Consider the following 21,839-nt stretch of genomic DNA (forward strand, 5'->3'; position numbering starts at 1 on the left):
TCCTTTTGGTCTAAAATAAGAGAAAAAATAAATTTAGAGCTGCACAGGGGCTGTCACCAGTATAACGTGGTGAAATTCAAAACCTTGTATCTCCATTTTTACTTTTCTGGCAGTTTTTCTTTACCTTGTGTCAGAATTTCCTGATAATTGGACCAATAGAAATGCTCCTCAATTACTTGGATTACTTGGGTTTTTGTGTGACAGTGATGATCCTAAATGTGATTGTGAGTCCATGTCAACTGTTAATGTACATGAATGCACACACACACACACGTACATGTACATGCAAATAGCTGTATACCTGTCTAATTCACTTAATCTGGTGTCCAAGGTTTGGACACATCTAACCGTGCTAATGAATTCTGGTCTCGTTTGCTTTTTGTCTCCCCCGTCTTTTCTCTTCTGTCTTTCACTTCAATTTTCCTTTGTCCCTGTTAAGAGTTTACATGTTTCTGCTGCCTCTTTGAGGGACTTCTGTACTTCTTCACCTCACTTTCTATATCGTATCACTGTTGCAAGCAGCATGTCTGTGGTCTGTTGAATGGGGAGGGATGGTCTTGGGTCTAAACAAGGAAAAACACAGAAAACAACAAAAAGAGAATTAGGAATTAGAGAGTTAGTAGGAAATGTTATTTATGAATGGATTTTCGGAGGAACACAGAGGAAGGTTCATCCGAGTAGTTACTGTCCACCTCTAGAAATGGCTAGGAGCATTAAAAGACTCTGTTTATTTGGCTTTCATGCACAGAAATAATTCTAAACAGATGTTGTGAAGTGTTGTGCTTTTTTGCAACACAATATGACACAAATGTGATGCATTAGTAAGAGAAGAATTGCTTTCAAGTCATTTTTCAGGTTTTAGTCAAATCCAGTTGCTGAAACTCGAGTACGGTGCCTGAAAGCTTAGTTTAGCTTAATGTAAATATATTTTAATACACATAAAGTATGAATGGGTTTGGGTACAGAGTGGGGAGCTCACTGGCAGCTCACTTATGAAGTGATGGAAGCAGTTCAGATTCACGTCAGTATGTCTAATAATATCCCATATTTTATACAGTAGGTCTGGTCTTGCATCGATTGAAAGAAATTATAATAAATGCACATACTGTAACTGCCTTACTTGTAAGTGCTCGGAGCCTGAAAAAAGGCACCACTGCTCTGCTTTTGGGCACTGGCGAGATGTGTTTATGTATGTGTGTGTGTGTGTGTGGTCACCCCGCACATGTGTTTGTGCGAATGTGTGTGTGTGTGTGTATTCCAGTTCATATCGGAACAAGGCAGTGGGGAGTATTTATTTGGCTAAGTCCGCCCTTGCAGTGCTTCATGAACAGTAGCAGCAAAGACTGTTGAACCCTGTGGGTGCCCTGGTCACCCAGTCACCCCATAAAAGAAAGGGGTGGGGGGAGCCAAGGGAGGAGAGAAAGGAAGAGATAAAATCAGGCCAAGTTCACAAGGCCAGTATAACTCTCCCCCTCTTTGCCAGCATTTTTTACGTTTATCAGTCATAGAGGGATGGCGATGTTTGTTTCTTTGAACTTTGAGGTCAGAAAGCTTCATTAGGACCTCGGCTGATAGCGTGAAGGAGTGGTATGTGATGCCTGAGATGCTTTGTCCTCATTTTATGAAGCTGGACTGAAGTGAATTGAAGTGACTTAGGAAAGAAACAACAAGAAACATGTGAGGAAATATGTTTTGTTTGTTTTCGTTTCAAATATGAATTAGATCATTTAAATATAATGTTTTTGTGTATTAAATTGAAGTCAGATTAATTTAATAGCAGATAAATGTTCCACAACCATTGTAGACGCAAATGGGCTGCCTTTAATCTACAGTTCTTCATATGCATTGTAGATTCAACAGGAGGGCATCAGGAGAGAAACGCTAACCAATAGACTGTCCTGCTAGACCACAAAAGGTTGTCTTTGTATGTGAAGAGCTATTTAAGAGCTATTTATTATTCAGGCAAAGAAGCATTTTTGCATCCAGTTGTTTTTTTTTTTTTTACGTTGACATGGTTTTTATAAAAGAGCCCACTTTTTTAGGGGGTATATTATACCGTATTATAGAGTATTACTGTAGCTAAAGAAAAGACATTTGATCGTCATCCACTCCTAAAAATGAAAGGGTTGTTTAAGGGACAGCATAAAAGAAAGTTTGATTTCTTGAAGAACCATATTTGCAAAAATGATTTGTTCGTGTGAAGAACCTTTTAGAGGTTTACAACATGTAAAGAACTCTTTACCAATTCAGTCTTTGTTTCTAGAACCTTAAACTTTAAAAATGTTCCTATAGATGCTTTAAATTAAAGGACTTTTTTTTGAGGAAAACTGGAACCGTTATTATTTTTTTAAATATGCGTTCTCTCTTCTGATTGATTAAATCCAGACTGATTAAATAGTTGAATTTTTTTAAACTGACATGTTAAAAAGTTGCTGCTGAACTATATCATGGCTGTTCGTCTGTAGATATACAGATGATTAAAACAGCAGAATAAAAAACAAGAAAAGAAAACTGCAGGGACAGCTTTTTTTTTCAGCCTCTTCTTCCATTAGCGTTTGATATGGTCTTTACCGTTCTTATTAAGCTTTAAAAACTCGGTCTCAGAGCAGCAGCGGAAGCGATGAGGATCAGAGTTTTATGAGGGAGAGTGGGCCATCGGCTCCGGAGTGGTGTATAAACACTAATGGCTGCAGTGGCAAAACCCGAACCTAATGAACCTCCCTGTTGGGAGGGGACGCATCGCGAAGCAGCGCAAGCTGATCTTGGCAGCGCTTCTCTGTCTGAGCCGGCAGATCGGCGTGCAGAACTAGAGATGGATCGCCAGCTCCATGTTAGCTGTAAATACTTTTGTATTTAAAAACTTTAGTAAATGGTTCTTGGCTTGGATGTATAGTTCAAGAAAAACTCAAAAAACATTACATTTAACATTTACAAAGTTGTTCTGTAAAGAACCATCAATTGAATGCTTCCAAAAGGAGACAAAAGTGGTTCTTCAGTAGTAACTGAGAACTGGGGAGCACAAGTCCAGCACAAGTTTGGCACCTTTCTGGCTCAAACTCACTCCCTTACTCACTAGACGTGACAGTTCACAGATGAGCTGAGTTGGGTGCATTTGAGCAGAAAGATCACCACACTGTGTTGCACACTGGTCCTCCAGAACCAGAACTGAAGGGCTGAAGAACCACCTTTGTGGTTGTACATGCAGCAAGTATATCTACAAACCCCTTTGGCACTTCACTGTTCCAGATGAGTTCCTGTGGGTGTTGATATGAATCAGGACTCGCATGTGACTCAGTAAACATTTTATTTGGGGGCGTAACTTTAATTATGTAACTTCGGGCATGCAGCCCTGTTTCAGAAACAGGCAAAACAAAAAAAAACATGTTGCATAAATGACGAGGGTCAAATGTTGAAAATATAGGATCCTTGAGGAACATCCTAAGGTGCTTTGAGGAAAACTTCAAGGTACCGTTTTTCCAAAAAACTTTTCTTGAAGGTCCCTCAAAACACCTTAAGAGGTTCCTCCACAGTTTCATATTAAAGAAAATCCAAATGTTCCTCAAGGATCTTTTTTTTTATTTTTATTTTTTTTTTACTTTCAACAGTGTACCCAAAGTGGTCAGAGGAAGGACAACTACTAAACCGCCGACAGGGAACTAGGTGTCCAAAACTGGGTAGAGGTCCCACCTTGCAATTTACAGGACTTAAAAGATCTGCTGCCAAAGCCTGTGCCACATTATGCCTTTAGATGTCTTGTGGAGTCCATGCTTCAATGGCTCGGAGCTGTTTTGGTAGGGTCTACAAAATGTTAGTAATGTTAGTAACACTCAAAACTTACGTTCGTCCATCCAACCCCCTCCTCACATTCTGACTCCACTTGCAGTATGCGGTGTTCTGAGGTAGTAGGAAGACGCTACATGCTTTAAAGCTCATGCTGCTCATGTTCCTGATGAGAAGCTGTGGCTTTTCGGAATCTAGCTCCATCCATCATGGAGAGCCCACCGCTTACACTGAGCAAAACTACCCCCTTTGGTCTCTTTCCTCACTCCCTCACACTCCCTTTTCCTCCGTCCGCACATTTACATTTATGGCATTTAGCAGACGCTCTTATTCAGAGTGACTTACAAGGTTTTTCAGAGTAGTGTAGGATGTAGTGTTAGGAGTCTGGCCCAAGGGCTCTTATTGGTGTAGTGCAGCATAGTCATCCAGACCGGGAATCAAACCCCTGTCCACAGTCACGGTGTGGTAGCTTAGTGCCAGATAGTGGTGTTATCTGTTGCGCCACACCAATCACCAATCACACCCACATCCACACCTTTGTGTGCTGTTGCCTTCTCCTGTTTTAGGTGCTTTTAGACCTGGCTGTCTCTCTACTACAACAGTTGTGGCATTGGCCTTTTTTGCTGTTTTCCAGCACTAATATCGTTTCTTTCAGAACTACTAAGTTTTTTTTTTTAACTGAACACTCTACTAGCACACAGGAAGAGACACACAGCTAACAACATGGCCTCACAGTGTCAGTTTGTTGCAGGACTGAGTCTGTTCCATCTTCTGTTCTAGCTGAAATCAGAAATCCAACGTTGCTCCGATACCAAGAGGTGTGCATTTACTTTTCGGAGTATTTAGTAGTTAGTATTCGTCAGTATTTAAAGAACTACTGTTTGATTACAAATAGCATAATTAGTGCTGCTTAACTGAGTTATACAGGGTTCGGTACAGTAATCACAAAATCAGAGATTTTAACATTAGTAAAACGTTTTTTTTTTTGGTACTATTTAACCTTTTTTTTTATTTTTGTTTCTTTCTAGAACCCTTTACAAAAGCAGCAGCAAAGCAAACAGCCGGCACTATGGGTTCTTTTTGTCTGAGTATGATAAATGCTGTAAGACGTCTTTAATAATGGTCATGTGATCTTGTCTTACTGTCTTTTTCAATACCAATCCATACCGATATGGGACCGCCAGGAAGCTAATGCATTAATAAGGTGTAATAAAGTAAAGCTTCTTGTACTGTGATTAAAGAACCTCAAGCTACAAAAATAAGTATCTGTGTGGGTACAGTTGCATTTTTCCTGTGTTGAAGGATGTTTTTTTGGATCATGTTCAAACTACTTGAAATGTCGCTCAGGGGGGTGGCGAGGCTTATGTGGTATATGCTGAGAGCAGACTTTCACGCAGCATCCTGTAATACAAGGTTTAAAAATGTGTGTTTTATTAACTAATTCAGAGGAAACTATTTAAGACTCAGTTGCTTCTATAGAATCAAGTGTTTTCTAAATTCAGTTTATTGCATTATTCAGTTGTTCAGCCCTCAAAAATCGCAGCCTTCAAAAAGTTAAAAAAACTTAAAAATCTGTGCTGATTACAAAAATGTGTCCTAATTTTATATCACCCTTCCCCACTCATAAGTCATAAAAAACAGTGATAGATACTAAGGCTGTGCATTTAATGTGAAGATGAATCAAACAGAACCTCTGAATGTTGCTTATTTAGATTTGTTTTTAATTCTGTTTTAATGAAATTTAGTTTTATAAATGCAAATAAATCTTTAGTACTTTTCCCACTGTGTGTGCTCATTTACGGTCCCCTTAAAAACATACAACCGCATGTGTAGTCATGGGGAGGAGAACTTAAAACTGAGCCAACTGACCAGTTCGAGCATCTAATATAATCATTCATTAATTGTAATTGTTGTATAATGTTCAATTAATTAATTCAAGTGATACTGATGAGGTCATATCAGCTAACACTAAAAGATAAACATACAGATTCTGTATTTCTAAACATTACCAAATCTGTGTTCCTGAAGAAGAGCATTTATTATGGTTTGAGGTTTTAAAAGGTTTTGAAGGTTTTTGAAGGCTGCTACCAGTCGGCAATCGTCTTTTAGCACGATCGGCCAATCACTGATACCGATCGGGACGGGGACACTCAAGATGAAATGTACTTTACTTTTTGAAATCCACCACATTTAAAAACGTAGTTGAACTCCGAGCACCCGCTGAATTCTCTGAGCCTGTGAATTCCTATGCAAAACTGCACTGTGGAGCTTAGAGTGTAGTTAGCAATGTTTGTTAGCTCTGCTGGTACTCACTGTACTGGGCTGAGTAACTCTTCAGAGGGCAATCCGCTTAGTGTTAAAAGTCTTCATCCTGCTCCCCCTTCCACGAGGCGTTCTAGAAATATCCGAGTCTGAGTCAGATACAGTAAAAAACACCAAAGTAGCTCCACACATGGACCGAATTTCTACACCGGCTTTACTGGGGTTCTGTAGCCGTGTGCAAGGTCAGTGTTGCGACCTAGCAGTTGAAAGAGGAACTGCAGTGTCCAGTGACTGCAAGAGGGCTCTTGAAATGCTGTAGTTACTTGCAAAATATTGATTACAAAGGATCTGACTAGCTCTCAGGATCGGCTGAGTTGTCGAGTGATACTCAAACATATCTGATCAATCCTTCCGTCTCTACTAATTACTAGTGTTATGTCGGAATATTGAGATATTGAAATTTGACACAATTACAGTACTCATTAATCACAGTATTGATAATACCTTTGTCATTATCATTCATCATTGCTATGTAAAGCTGGGCAATATGACAACATTTTTATCATACAAATATTGTTATCGTGATGACAGTATGCTTTTTGAGCATATGGAGGATACTGTTAGTGCTTAATAAACACTGATCAGCTGCAGGTTTCATTACTAACAGTGTAATTAGACTGGTTTAATCAGATAAAGAGCAGCAGCTGTTTAATAAAAATCACTGTGTTCAGTACAGGAGAGGATCTGAATAGTAGTTTTTAAGAATCTGTTGCTACTGATGTTTTTAGTCTGTGATTACATGTATTGTGATAAATATCGTGTCTCACGAGTCTTTAAATATCATGACATAGAATTTTACCATATCGCCCAGCCCTATTGCAAGATATATGTAATACAAGACTGAAGATTTTCTGAAGTTCATCTTGTTTGGTCAGCTGGTGTTTCGGAAGCTTTTAATTCAGTGCCGACCTGAACTTTGGTCACTGTCGCTTGTGCGTGGTCTTTTGTTGGATATTGTTTCAAAAAACTATGTTTGAAAATGGACTTAAGAACTCTGTCTGCCTGCCATGGGTCGACAAAAGCATGGAAAATCGATACATTTGGAAGTATTGTATCGAAGTTGGAATTAATAGGGATTTCCGATTCAATCCATATTTTAAGGGATGAGGTATCCGGTATTTTAAGCCTGATCCAGTCTCCATCCTTTGGTTTTACTGTCCTAACAGAGTGCCCTCTGGCGTCTTCTAGACACCTTTTACCGGACACTGTTCTCATCCCGCGGCTGTGAGAAGCTTTCTCAGAAGATAACAGAGCTGTGTAGAGTCTGCAGTGTGGATCTATTCTGCAGGAAAACATGAAAACTTAACGAACTATCTGTGGTTCTGGTCTTTTAGCCACGTCTGAGTTGCTTTTCCTCCAGATGTTCGTCTATTTTCAGCTATTTTCAGCCATTTTTGCCTATGCCCTAAAAACATGTGGGGGGATACACTGCTGCCGTGTCTTTACTCTTCAGTTCTGGCCGCTTAGGAAGCGAAACTAAGGCGGAAGCGCATGGTATTACCGTGAGTATCGCACGTCTTCCTTTGGGTTTAAATCAGCACTGAACAGCGAGTTTAAAACCAAAGTGCATGGTACAGAAAACCAGATCGTAGCTCATTCACAACACTGTAAAGTAGTCATCTTATTTCTTTTTTAGCATAAATCAGCATTAAGTACCTAATTCAGGGGCAAGACAAAACACAGGACGGGCACTTCTCATGAGCATTAACCCCTTAAAAAGCTTACGGACCGCCGAAGGGGGGCAAAAGTGTTATGACAGACTTCTGTTACCAAGGAACAGCCCCACCAGTTTGTACAAAAGTCCCTGTAGTTACTGAGTAATATACTTAGTGAGTAATACGCCTTGCTGCTTGCCTTAAGGGCTTAACTAGTGTAATTACATTTAAATCTTACAGCAAATGAAAGTAATCTATTGTTGGCTTATAAGTTGTAGCATCAGAGATCCTGCCGAAAGGCTGAATTCCACATTTCAGATGCTGCTGCTCCTGAAACGCTTCTCATCCAAAGCAGGTATGAGCTGATTTCTGAATCATTTCAGCATCTGTTTATCATTTCACTTGAAAAAAAAAAAGTCACCGAGATGAAATAGGAGAACAGAGAGAGAGAGAGAGAGAGAGAGAGAGAGAGAGGGCAATTTTAAAACACAACCACTCGAAATGAGTAGCTCGATACTTACAGGAAAACAGTCATATGCTGAGAATGCGAGCGGACCTCTAGTGCCACCTTATGAGTCAGCGAAGATGAAGAAAGTGGAGGAAGAGCGGGACCTAGTAAGACACGGGCAGGGATGCGGATAAACACGGCGGTTACTACAACCGCAGGATAATCCGTGAGTCATTGAAAGAGCAGCGAGGATTTCTGATGACACATTTGAGCTTCCTTTATAAATAATTGTTTTCATAAGTAACCCAGCTCCACCTTCTAGCGCAGATCCGAGCGACTCATATGGCAGAAGTCCATATGGCAGTTTAAAAAAAAAAAAAGACGGGAAAAAAAACTGTGGAAAAAGCTGAAGTGTTAACGTCTCCGTTTCACAAGAATAATGTCTCCATTTCACAGGAGCGCTTTAGTCCCTCCGTGCACAGGATGCTCTTAAATAGCTCTAATTGAAAGGGTGCCGGCGTGTATGGTTTTTGGATACATTTCTTCGTTTATGGGAGCGCACTGAGGAGGAAAGTCGTTATTAGAAGAGAATGCTTATTAGTGAGAGAAGACAATGGAGCTTATTCACTTATGAATTGCGCATAAAAAGACTTTTGAGACTTTTTTGCCATTGGTCTGTGCTTTTTTTAACTTTAGATTTGTACCTCTTTGCTGAGCGTGCCCGGCACAGTGAGGAGGCGTTTTTCTGCTTTCTGTTTCAAGGTGGAAAGAGTTGGGATGATGAGTAAACACATCGTTACTGCTTCAAAATTAAGATCCGTCGGCATGTCTTATATAGGTTTGGCTTGATTGTTGATACTGAAGTTGAGTATGGACTGTATGGACTGGACTTTTTGGTATTTGTAAAAAAATTCTTGATTCTGTAGAGCTGTTATTTTATCAAGCTGGTTTAGAAAAATACAGTATAATAAGTTCAAAATATATATAGGTAATATATAATTAAAATATATTGTAAAAAATAGCTACAAATATTTTATTTTTTTGTATATAAGCAATACAGATAAAATGGGTCTTTTTAAGAAGACAGGCAGTGGTTCGATAGAAGAGCCATTTGGATTAAAAAACTATATCTATATAGTTCTATATAGCACCGCCAGATTTCTGCTATAGTGACTAGTCAAATAACCCTTTTCAGTACTATGCAGAACCATCTCAGAAGGACACTTAACCAGATTGATCTGCCTCAGAAAAACACTGGTTTTATGTGAGAACAGAAGAAGCCCTTGTCCTAAAATCACTTGATATATGGGTCAAGAAACCCATATATCAAGCTTTCAAGAAACAAGTACTGTGTAGAACCATTTATATTGAGAGTGTTGCTGTTTTAAAAAAGACTGAACAGTAGAAATGGACTGAATTAACATTTACAACTTATACCTTGAGGCTCAAAGAATTCAGAGTAGTTTATTGAAATATGCACTACAATAAGAATACATAGAAATTGCCATATTTGTGCATTTTCAGTACCAAGACCAATAATAAAACGCTGGCATCGGCTGAAACTGATTCTTTATTTATCTTTTAAAGTCCCGTATCCTACGTTTTCTACAGTATTTTATCAGTTTTATTATTTTTTTAATATATAAAGTGTGTGTGCTTGAATGTTGGTAGTTGAATTGGATTTGGCTTTGGTTTAATATGAAGATTCCACTCTTCAGTCCTGTTTTTCTCATATAGACCATCGGTTTAATCACATTTACGTAGTCACATTTAACAGAGTTACAGAAACATTAATAGCAGCTGCATATGATGCAAGATTTGAATGGCTGACATACAGTATTGGGCTTCCATATTGGATGATTTAAGAGACAGGCAGCACAGACACAGTCTGTTTTAGCCTCATTTATTTCTCTTGAAACTAGCTTTGTAAATAGACTCCTTACCTGCTTTGTTTGCAAAGTAAATCTGCCCAGGTAATTGCAGGATGACCGCCTAGCTATGCAGCTAACCCGTTTCAAGTGGTTTGTCATGTTGGTTGTTACTGAATGTGAATTCTTGCAGAGTTTGCCTTTAACTTTATTAGTGTTGTCTATCAAAAGTTCAAAATGCTGCCATACATTTGATTTTTTCATAGACATCTTAGCGATTTAACAAAAATAAATGATGTGTTTTATTAAAGGAACAATGTAAATGATCATTAAAAAATTATTACTGGTATTACAGAACATGAAAAACATTTCACTTGCGATTCCCAGTCAGGTTAAATGATTTGTTTCACATGACTAAAATGAAATTGAAATAAAATGAGACGCTATTTACATTTATTCTCAGAACTGAACCAAGGACCTTTATAGTGGGAGGCTGTAATGCAACCCACTACGAGATGACCCATACAGCTGAAGGCTATGTAATACTAGGAATATACTCAGATGAGTAGATTTGACTTTTGTTGGTGTTGGATGTAGCGTACATGATGCAGTTATGTTTTCAAAAATTGAAATTTTCATGAATTTGTGTGTTTTCATATAAAGGTGCTGTTGTCGTGAATAGTCCCAGCACAACAGTGAGGAAAATTAACGGCGTATGTTGTTTTTGAGGTAGAACCACATGTGGAGTGAGTTATGAATGGGTCAGAATACTTTTAAATATATAAACAAGTTAAAGTGGTATATTAGATATGAAGGTTTTTATTTTAAGGATGTTCAGTGTTAAGTACATGGTTATGAAGTACGTAGCATTACGAACTTTTTGGGAAACACACCCTCCACACACTTTCGTGGATTTTTTTAGCAAGAGAAAATACAAGAAAATTCAACAGTATGTTATGATACTCCCTGTTTATAATTATTTACTCGTGTTAATGTTATCCCTGTACATTTTTGTAAGCTTCTGTTTGTTTTATCCTGTTAAAGCAACACTGACTGATGAAAACAAAGAAAAAAAAACACTTGAAGAATCTGTCTCCAACTTTCCAGCCTTAGTTTTTGTACCAAAAACAGACATAGCTTATTTTTAGACAAACTTTGTCCATACTAACTTTATCCCATAGATTTAAACAGACCACCCTGCGCTGTACCTTGTTCAGAATACAAGCTGAAACACTTCGTATAACATACGAAGAGCATGGTGTGAACATACAGAGCAGGTTTTTTTTGCAGTGTGGATTCCAAATATAGACTACGTGAACCTGGGAAGTTAGCGGTACGCTCAATAACTAATAACAAAAACTGTCCGTTAAAAGACAAGGGCTCTTCTAAAAGCTACTGGGTTTAAATTGAGCGATTTTTCACTAAAGCAGTTCCCATGAAAAGGGGGATGCTTGTTCATTGGGGATTTCAACAAGAGCGAAAAGGGGAGCGCTGTGTGAAATTACCTTGGTCAACATAGAAACTGAAGCTAGGGAAAAAGAGAATGCTGTAAAAAGGGAAAGATACGGGGGGCGTCACGTTACAACTCCACTTTCAGACTGACTGCAGAGTTGTCATACACACACACTCAAACAGTATACACTGATACTCACTACTGCAGCTCTCTACTGACACACACACACATACACACACACACACATACACAAACAGTGCACTGTGCAAAGGAGCTGCTAAATAGATCTTAATGATGTGGTTCTGGATGCAACTACTTAAAATGAAAAGTTATAAGTTATAAGGCCTGTCCACACGTATCCCTATATTTTTGACAACTGAGGTTTTTGTCTGTGGCTTTTTGACCTCCCGTCCACACCAAAGCACTGCAGAGCTTTTTGGACATTTTTATTCTCCAATATGGAGATTTTAGTGTTGTCGTGTGGATGGGTTAGCGCTAGATAGCACTAGATTTAAATCAAAATTGTGTATTACACTATATTATGGGGCGTAGTGTGTGATTTGGGATGAAACCTTTCTTTGTGGCGTCTTGGTGTCTCTTTATGAGGTACTATCGCCTCATACAGAGCTAGTATGCTCATGTAAGGGTTTTCTCTTGTGTGGATGGAAACATATTGCGGAAACAGGGAGGGAAATCTCTGCTCTTACGGTTTCACGCGCATAAATTTGACCCATAAATGTCTTTCTTAAAACAGTAGGCCGGACACTTCTGGATCTGATCTTTGTAAATTGAGTTTGGGAATTTCAGATCGGCCTGTTAAGGATGGCTTCACAGTTAATGGGCTGTGATTTGAGCTCCTTTAGCTGTTTGTGTATACAGGTGTGCGTTTGCATGCGTGTTGCATCTATTTAAGAAAGAAAGTTTCGGTTCTCAGAGACTTTTTTCTCTATGAACTGAAGGACCAGAAATGTGAGAAAATGAAATGAATCAAGTTAGAAACTGACTGGAAAAATGAAAAGCTTCTGGTAGATTTAATAAGCAGCTTTTACTTTTACTTTTGATATCAGGAAGAGCTTTTTGAGTGATGGTCACAAACCTGCCGCTTGGAGATTGCCAACGCGCTGCCCGACACTTTAAATGTTTTGGCCTATCCAGCCACTCCAGCTCCCTTTTTCCCTTTCCCTAGTTTTGGGGTGAAGAGGCGACGATCTTAAGCTGGATCGTTGGTGACCACTTCCTTATGATGAAATAATAATAAATAATTATGATGAAATAATGGTGATATTTGACATCAGACCATGGAAGATCACTGGCATTCACAAAAGTCTAGTTAATTATTTCTCTTTTGTAAGTTTTTTTTTCATTACTTATTAACTGATACCATTCTTATATTTATAAGTAGACACAAGATCTTGTTTGCAGAAGAAAAAAAAAAGTCAATCGAAAGTCAAGCAGGACTTGATTATACAGAATGCAAATCACATGTAATAACTCAGGACCTCAGAGTTTCAGGTGTGGAGTCACATATATGAAAATTCTGAGCTGATGCTGATCATGATTGTTTCCATATAAACCAACATGTCTGATTTCTAAGGCCACATTCACACCTGGCATTAACATGCGATAATATACAGTCACAAAATTATGATCATAGTCCATCAATGTTTAATACAGAAACCTTGCATTTCACTTTGACTGTTTGCCCCGCAAAGGGAACACTAGCTTCCACTAAGCAAGCCGGGCCAGGCTAACGCAGCGGTAGCGATGTTGGACAAGCCCGGTAGTGAGGCTGGACGTTCTGGTAGCGATGTTGAACATTTTTGATATGATACTGTGCACTAGAGTGAACGCCACACTAACGATCAGTGCACCGGAAGAGTGCTACAATGGAACAGCTATTCTTGTACTTATAAATTACAGTCTCCACCATTTAGTGGATCTTGTGAGTTAAAGGTGAAGCGAATTTTGGAGCCCTGCGCCATTAAGACCTCCCACCGAATGGTTCTGTGACCCACAAGTAAGGTTAGCTAACCGCGCTGAGAAAACCAGGCCCGCCTCCTCGCCGAACGGTTTCTGTGGGGGGGGGGGGGACCACTGGAAGGTAACTATTCGTGCTCAGAGCCCTGCAGTGGCCAGTGCATCTTGAAGATTACTTAAACCACATTCGGAGGTGGTCAGAGATGCATATGACCATTATTCTTGTAGTGTGAACACCAACAGCAAAGCACAGCCCGCATTAACCGCGGTACTAGAAAATCAGCAAAAATGATGTGAGAAACCCGATCACAAGCGGTCAAATGAGACTCATTTAAAATACCAGGTGTGAATTGGGCCTTACAGTGTTGCCGTTTAAATGAAATTTTAACACTGTGAGTGTTAAAGGTTGGCAAATTTACCGTGTACATGAACAATATCATATTCAGATACCCAGAATTCTATAAGGTATTACATTTAGAAAAAGGTTCTACTGCAGAATTGAACACTAAATGTAGGTTTGTGGTTGGTGGCATTCGTTGCTAGTCTGACAGCGGAAAGCCTTGCCAGACAACCCTCTAGCAGTTGTGGTAGCAATTGAGTCACAATTAATTAACGAAAAATAACTGATGTATTTCCTGTCCTAGGTATGTCATACTCCTCTGAACAGCTCAGTAAAAGAGAGGTAAATATTTTGGTAAATTGATGGTTCATCTATCAGGTGTTGCCAATTCTGTTGTTGTCGCTGTTCAGTCAGAGAACTGAGGTGGACTAAAACTACCAGCTAAGTTCTCATAACCAAAAGCCAGCAATTTCATTTATCCATCATCCATTTCTTTGCTGGTTTGTTTGTTTATTTGTTAGTCTATCTGTTTGTCGAATCAGTCTTGCTAGCATTACAGTTCTTTATTGTGACGCCACACAAAAGTGTTTTTAGCAAGTGATTGGCACAGTGGGGTCTACAACATAAGTAGAACCCATTTTTCTCTCATTTCTCCCCCTAGCACACTCATATCGCTTGTTTCAATGCAGTTATTGAGTTTAGTCATTTATGAGAGCCATAGCAGGCTGGGAGTCTTACAGTGATGTGAGTCAGTTCATTAGAATATTAGCCACCATGCTCAGACAGTTCTCAGAAAATTGTTTACTGCCAAAACCTGATTTCTTTATTATGCTCGGCTGAGATTGCAATAATGAAAATTGAGCTGACTTGATGTAAATATTGCATCTATTCTGATCAATTTGACCGTTCAGACTCTGTTTGCATTGCTGCATATCTGATATATGCTGGATTTCAGTGACGCTTATGAAAATGGCCCAAATCGGAATTCAAAATCTCACATTAAGATAAGATAGTCCTTTATTAGTCCCGCAGTGGGGAAATTCCCAAACATTTAAGGTGTTTACAGTATTTGGACCACTTGTACCTGCTGTGTAAACAGGACCACCTTACGGGGGAAAGATAGGACGATTTTAAGGGCCTGGGACTGACAGGAGCACTAAAAATTTATTATTTGAGTATTTTGGCAGAACTGTTAGAGGTGTGAGGCCCAGTGGGATGTCACAGGGCCCAAAATCCCTTGCAGTGCCCCGGTGTGGGAATGTAGCATCTTTCCGTATAATTTATATATTCGAACAGTCCTGTAGTAGCCCTGAAGAGTCTGATAACTTTGCAGAGGTACATATATTCGTACAAACCGCCTGGCCATCACGTCATAGTTTGGTACATGCAGCAAACTTCTGCAAGCATGGAGACAAGCAAGTTAGCAACATTCCACGCAAGCTTGGCTCAAACTGATTGGCGTCTGACTACGGCGAGTGCCAATGACTCACATAAGCTGGAAGACCCTCTGGCTTCTTACACATCGTTAAAGTGGCTTTTCTCTTTTTTCTCTTCAAGTAGGTTGGGCGTAAGTTTTGAATGTTTGGATATAGCCTAAGTTTAGCCTTTTTTATTGTTCTATTTATTCATATTTCTATTTGTTCAACTTATTTTCAGTGGTGTATCCAATTGTGACCTGTTGCCTTTTGTGTTTTCCATCAGCCCTACATAAAAACATGACCTATGAGAGAGTAGGAGCGAGTGTGTGAGTTTTACATTTCATTGCTTAACACACTACAAGCTGTGCCAACAACTACCTCAGGGGGAGCTACAACTATAACCCCTGATGGATCCAACTGTAACTTGTGCTTCTGACTAACAAACCTATCATTATGTATTAGAAATTTTAGTTTCCGTTGTATCCAGAAGTCGTAACCATGGTGTGAGTACAGCTGTGAATCTGTAGACTTAGCCTGTAGAGCCTGTGCTATACGTTCAAGTTGTACACCACAAAGAAAGCCCACAGCTCAACTCATGATTCTGGATCCACCATTCAATTGGCTTGTGATATTTTGGGCTGATTTTTAATGAAGGAAGACGAGTACTGTATCCATGTTGTAAAATCTACTAACTACACTCCACAATGCACAATGGCACATGTTTTTGCATTGGGATCAGACCTGTTATGATAACTATGTTATCGACATATTCTCTCTGTCTCTCTACAGTACATGAAAATATTAGTGTACTAATCCGTTTTCTGCTAACAGGAAGTGATGAAGCATTGCTATGTCAACATACGTCACTGAAGGTTCTGCAGGTGCAGTTATAGCTGCACTTACACATCATTATCTGCCATTTTTTGGTGTCCCAGACATGAGTATTATCCCACAATGCAATGCCAAACAGAGAGACGAGCTAGTGTCCATCATAGCCACACTCAAAAAACGAAGTTCCTATTATCTATACAGTTAGTTAGCACCAGTAATTAGTACGCGACTGGGATGTGCCCTCTGCTTCTCTGTCTGTCTCTCGCTCTCTCTCTCTCTCTCTCTCTCTCTCTCTCTCTCTCTCTCTGTCTGCCTGTCTCTCTCTCGCTCCCTTTTTTTGGTTATAAATAGGTCCTTAGGAGAACCTTACTTGAACTTGTTAACATGACTACAGGTCAGTGCGGTCAATTTACGGCGGATACTCGTGCCGTGGCTCCTGTATCTCTTTCTCTCGTCAGTGTCTCATCTTACTCTCCTCACTTTCCCTTCTCTCTCTCTCTCTCTCTCTCTCTCTCTCTCTTTCTCTCTTTCTCTCTCTCTCTTTTGTTTCTCTCTCTTTCCCGCACTTGATCCGTACTCACAGATTTACCACAGCTCACCCAAGTGGCAGCAGCATGGAATCGTATAGAACAGAAGAAATATGTGCCCCCACATCCCACAGCCCTCCACCCCTCACGGACACACACACACACACACACACACACACACAGGACAAGAGAGAAGGAGGGACAAAAAACAGAGGGAAGGGAAAGAATAAGAAAAGAGAGAAGGACAAGCCCCAGTGTTAACAAATGGCCTCGCTTTCTTTCTTCCTCTCTCTCTCTCTCTCTCTCGCTCTCTCTCTTTCTCTCCGTCCCTTTCTTCTTCACAAAGTCCGGAACAACAACAACAAGAGGGTGTGTAGAGGGGGGAGCGAGTGAGGGTGGGGGATAGAAAGAGAAAGAGAGAGAGAGAGAGAGAGAGAGAGAAATGAAAGTGGAGAGAGGACTGTGGCTCTCTTTCTGTGTGCCCTCCAGTGCCAGTGTGAAGTTTTCAGTTTGATTGAAGGGCTCTTTTCTCTGCTGTGTGGTGTGAAAGCTGTCCTAATTGAATGATAAAGTGGCCCGAGATGGAGTCCAGTGAATAGGCAACAATGCGCAGCCTGTGTGTGGTAGAGGGGTTTTTTGGTTCTTGTCCAGGCTTTTCTGTCCCCATCCCTCTCTCTCTCTCTCTCTCTCTGTGTCCCTCCCTCCCTCTCTCCTCACTGCAAGAGGGGAGGCCTATTATCAAACTCTCTGCTGGATTTGGTCACGTGACTCCTCCCCTCCTGCTGTCCCACCACTGCCCTCCCTAATCTGGATGGACCAATCATAGGCCTGTAATGTTGGTTCTCACCGACCATGTGGTCGAATGGCCTCATTTAGCAAGCACATGTCTCTCGCTCTCTCTCTCTCTCTCGCTCTCTCTTTCTCTATCTCTGTCTCTCACCTCAGCTGCTGAGCGCTGGTGACAGAGAAAAATCCCTGTGCATGCACTTTCAGAATGCACCCATACAACAGCGAGCACTCCAGCGGGGGACTGTAGATGGATTATGATGTGTAGAAAGAGGATGGCTCTATCTATCCGTTGCATGCTTGTGAAGTCCTGTAGCAGCGTCCTGTGCGCTGTACCCAACAGTTAATGCTTTCTCAGTCCTGCAGTGTGGTGAAGGGTTCAGTACTCTAGCACTTGATATTGTGGAGGAGTTCAGTCTAGCATGATGTGAATGTTGCGTTCTGCATGAGAGTGAGTCAGATGAAGAGTTTTGATATTCAGGCTGTTCGCTGATCTGACGTTTTTGAGTAGGATTTCATAGTGTGATTAAAAATTCATTCTGTTGTTAATCAGGGATGTTAACGATGCTGCAATGATTAGAGTAGGTTTTCTGTTTAATCCAATAAACATCATGTGTGATAAGTCTTTTAATCATTTAAACAATATGAATTTGATTATTTCTATTCAATATATGAATTATTATTATTATTATTATTATTATTATTATTATTATCATTATTATTATTATTATTATTATTATTATTATTATTTGTTGTAGTAGTAGTAGTCAAAGTAGCATGATATTATTATTATTATTATTATTGTTATTTGTTGTAGTAGTAGTAGCAGTAGTGGTATTTTATGATGATGATGATGATGATGATGATAGTAATTATAATAAAGTCTGACAACAACAAAAATAATAATAATAATAATAATAACAATAATAATAATAATTCCCAAACCATGTGTACATTTATAACCCAACCCTGCCTCAGATTGTGGATACTCTATGCAAGATAAAAATTGGCATATCATTTATTATTATTATTGTTATTATTATTATTATTATTATTATTTGTAGTAGTAGTAGTATTACTTTAAGTTTACTATTACTAATTATTATTATTATTATTATTTTTTTTTTATTATTATTGCTTTATGTATACTACTACTTCTAATTCTTCTTCTTATTATTATTATTATTATTGTTATAGTAAGAGTAGTAGTAGTAGTAATATTTTTCTTTGATAAACCACTCAAATAACTGAACTTAACTGGCTATCTGATGACTGCTCTTGTCAGTCAGAGGGGGAGTGACCATATCAGATTTGATATGATCAAAGTTATTCATTGATTATGATTAAGCTGCTCACACAAAACTCAATATCAACCAGACAACCATATCAGTCCAGGTGTAGTCTTCACACGTTTCCTGATGCTCAAGGCAGATAGCTATAGCTTATTCTCATGAGTTAAGGAGGTCCGGCATTTTCACAGTACAATAACCTAGTTAAAAAGTAAGTCTTCACAGTATCATGGTGTTAATCAGTGGGTTGCATTTATTGCAGTATTTGTTGGGCGCTGTTGTTTAAGGTTCATTAAATTGCTAAATTAACAATATATATTTTTAGAAATGACTGATCTCCTATCTCAGTGATATTTTTGTATCTGTCTTTTCTGGCTGCATACCTTTTCACATGCCCTAGCAGCAAGTCGGATATTCCGTTCTGAGGGAGAGAGGGAAAGAGGAAACAGCACTGTAAACAAGTCTAAAGCCCTTTTCACACATTCAAATTCACATGGGAATGTAGTGGTGAAGTAAACGGGAGTGGGTTGAGTGTGACTGCAGGCTGAAATGGTAATCTATGTACATGACAACTTCAGCAAAAGTTCTAGGAGATAAGAAGAAGATAGAGACAGTACTGCGAAGGTTGATTAAGGTTTTTGTCAGCAGAAGGCACCACAGGAGTGTGTTTTGTATGATTGTAGTAACATACCTTTCAGCAGAAGCTGATACAGTGAAACGTTCCTGTATGACTTTTGTTTTTTACAGTTGAAGTGTCAGTTTTTTTTTTAATTCAGAATTTAATAGCAAATGTGAGCGCATCCTGGTATAATATCATACTGCAAGGACTGCAAGAAAAGTGAGCAAGTAATGTAGTAGGTCAGAGTTTTTCTTTCCAAGGCCTGCTTTCACTTGAGTACACGTGTAGAACTGATATTATAGACAGTGCAGACAGGTACTTTTATTAACTTTCCTTTTACCACATCGCACCAGAAACGTCATCCAGCTTTTCGGTCATGATCAGTCACAGGAAGGGGATTTAATAAAATAAAAAGATCTTGGAGACAGTAGCATGTATAATGTTAGCTCTCCCGTTAGTAGGACCCTTAAAACTCAAATGAAGACTTTAGTGAGTGTGGCGCAGGGGTGTGCCTCTAATTCTGATTGGTACGGGGATAAACTCAACGTCAGTGTTTTCCAGCATAGTTTCATGTTGTATTGTAAATAATATGACATCTTATGCAGCTGCATAGCTTGAACACCAAAGCACCACTTAGCAGACCACTTCAGGGTGGTCATGTCAATGCTTGTCACGATAAATATTTTTTTTGGACGATATATTGTCCCAGAAATAAGTGTGAGAAATTATATTATTGTCATTTTAAGAACATTTTATGGCATTGATACAATAATATAATATAATAGTATATAAAATGATAATAGCATGATAATAGCATGATAACAAATTAAAATAATTTATTTCGAAATTAACCACATTTTCTACCCAATTTGGAAGACCAATTTACGAATCCCTGTTCATGTGATCGCTAGAAATGGCCCCACACTGCGAGGGCGAAGACTAGAACATGTCATACAACAGCTAACAGGTGTCTGTGCTGACCAAGCCATCAACTCAAGACCAGTTATGCTCTCTCTGACTCTGGCTGCTGATGGCAAGCAGCATGAACCGAGATTCGAACCAGCGATCCTCGAAGCTCCACCTCTTACATAAATAAAACCCGTTTTTAAAAAAACATCGACATACTGGCTCGTTCACAGCGTTGATAAATGGTGTGAAAGACACTACAGCAGCAGTAAAACTGTACTCCACACTGTTACGGTTACACTTTGGCAGTTAATCCCCGGTTCAGTCCCCGGATAGATGCCGTGGCTGCTCACAGACTCATCTTCGCCTCTGTCAGGAAAGCAGACAGGAGAACTGAACCGTGCGACTCTGCATCTCTGCTAAAATACACACAGGTAAACGTGATATCAGCAAACTTGTACGAGGTCATGTCCATGTATTGTACACAGGCCTATAGTCATGTCTTGCGCCACTGTCCTCCCACATATCAGTGCTAGACTTATTAGTCAGTTTTGCAATTACACAGACATAGTCACCATGTTTTTTCCCTCAAAATATCATGAGAATATTGAATTGTTAAGCCAGGATTGGGAATCAGGAGTCAGGAAGGCGTGTATTGGTCGACCCCTAGACCTTAAATATGGCCTAATTAAAGGATGCTTAAATTAGACAATATTTAGTAAAATCAGTTGTTAAAGAAAAATGATGTTATCATTTACATCACAAATATTGGGACATGGACTGAACGGGATTCAACAGTTCGAGTCATTCTTCTCAGCTACATCAGCTAGATGGCAGTGCTCGGCTCATTCAGGATTCAATGGAGCGTGTGTGTGTGAAAGAGAGATACTCCACATGTTTATCAACACAGAAAATATGTTTATGAAGGTGATTTGTCCATTTGTGTTAGAAATGTGTGTGTGTGTGTGTGTGTGTGTGTGTGTGTATGAAGTTCATCTGGCAGCGAGCAGGACGGCTCTAGTACTGAAGGAGGCAATCTGTTAACTATTTCACCCTTCATCTGAAACCTAAACCCTTTCAGTGGGCACCGCACACAGCTTCAAGCATCCGCCCGCATATAACCACCAACACCCACCCCCAACACACACACACACGCTCGCACTCATTTAAAAACATACTCTCACTCTCTGTAGATTTCTCTCTCGCTTTCTTTCTCTTCCTTTCTCTCTCTTTCTACAATCACACACTCACACACACCTACACACTTAAACACACTCATTCACACTTTCTTTAATGCTTCATTGTAGTCTCAGTGTGCGTATCTCTCAGTAATCACACCGTTCATGTCGATGTATTGGCTCTACATCTGTCTGTGCACACGCACATGCTGAGCGCTGGTGTTGATTGGTGAGTGTGAGCGCGAGGGCTGGAAGACCACCCTGGGTTAGTCAAGGCATTGAGCAGGCCGAGTGTGTTTTTATCTCTGGGGGCTGAGAGAATAGAGGAGGAGAGAGCTGCGCTCCAAAGCGTTAATGAATAACTGCAGTGCTACAGGGGCTTTCTCCTCGCAGTCCTCAGGGAGTCTCACACACACACACACGAGTGCGTGCACTCACACAC

At 39.7% G+C, this 21,839-nt stretch overlaps 2 long non-coding RNA genes across 2 annotated transcripts in view; both read left to right on the plus strand.

Annotated features, from left to right (window-relative positions):
• LOC140576739 (uncharacterized) overlaps positions 1-21,839 on the plus strand; it is a 50,357-nt gene that overhangs the window by 3,392 nt on the left and 25,126 nt on the right. The window lies entirely within an intron of this gene.
• Positions 3,768-5,042, plus strand: LOC140534913 (uncharacterized). Its single transcript, XR_011977485.1, has 3 exons — positions 3,768-3,791; positions 4,561-4,598; positions 4,809-5,042. It is a non-coding gene; the product is annotated as an uncharacterized lncRNA (long non-coding RNA).

Source organism: Salminus brasiliensis, chromosome 14, assembly GCF_030463535.1.
Source record: "Salminus brasiliensis chromosome 14, fSalBra1.hap2, whole genome shotgun sequence".
Classification (NCBI taxonomy): Eukaryota; Metazoa; Chordata; class Actinopteri; order Characiformes; family Bryconidae; genus Salminus; species Salminus brasiliensis.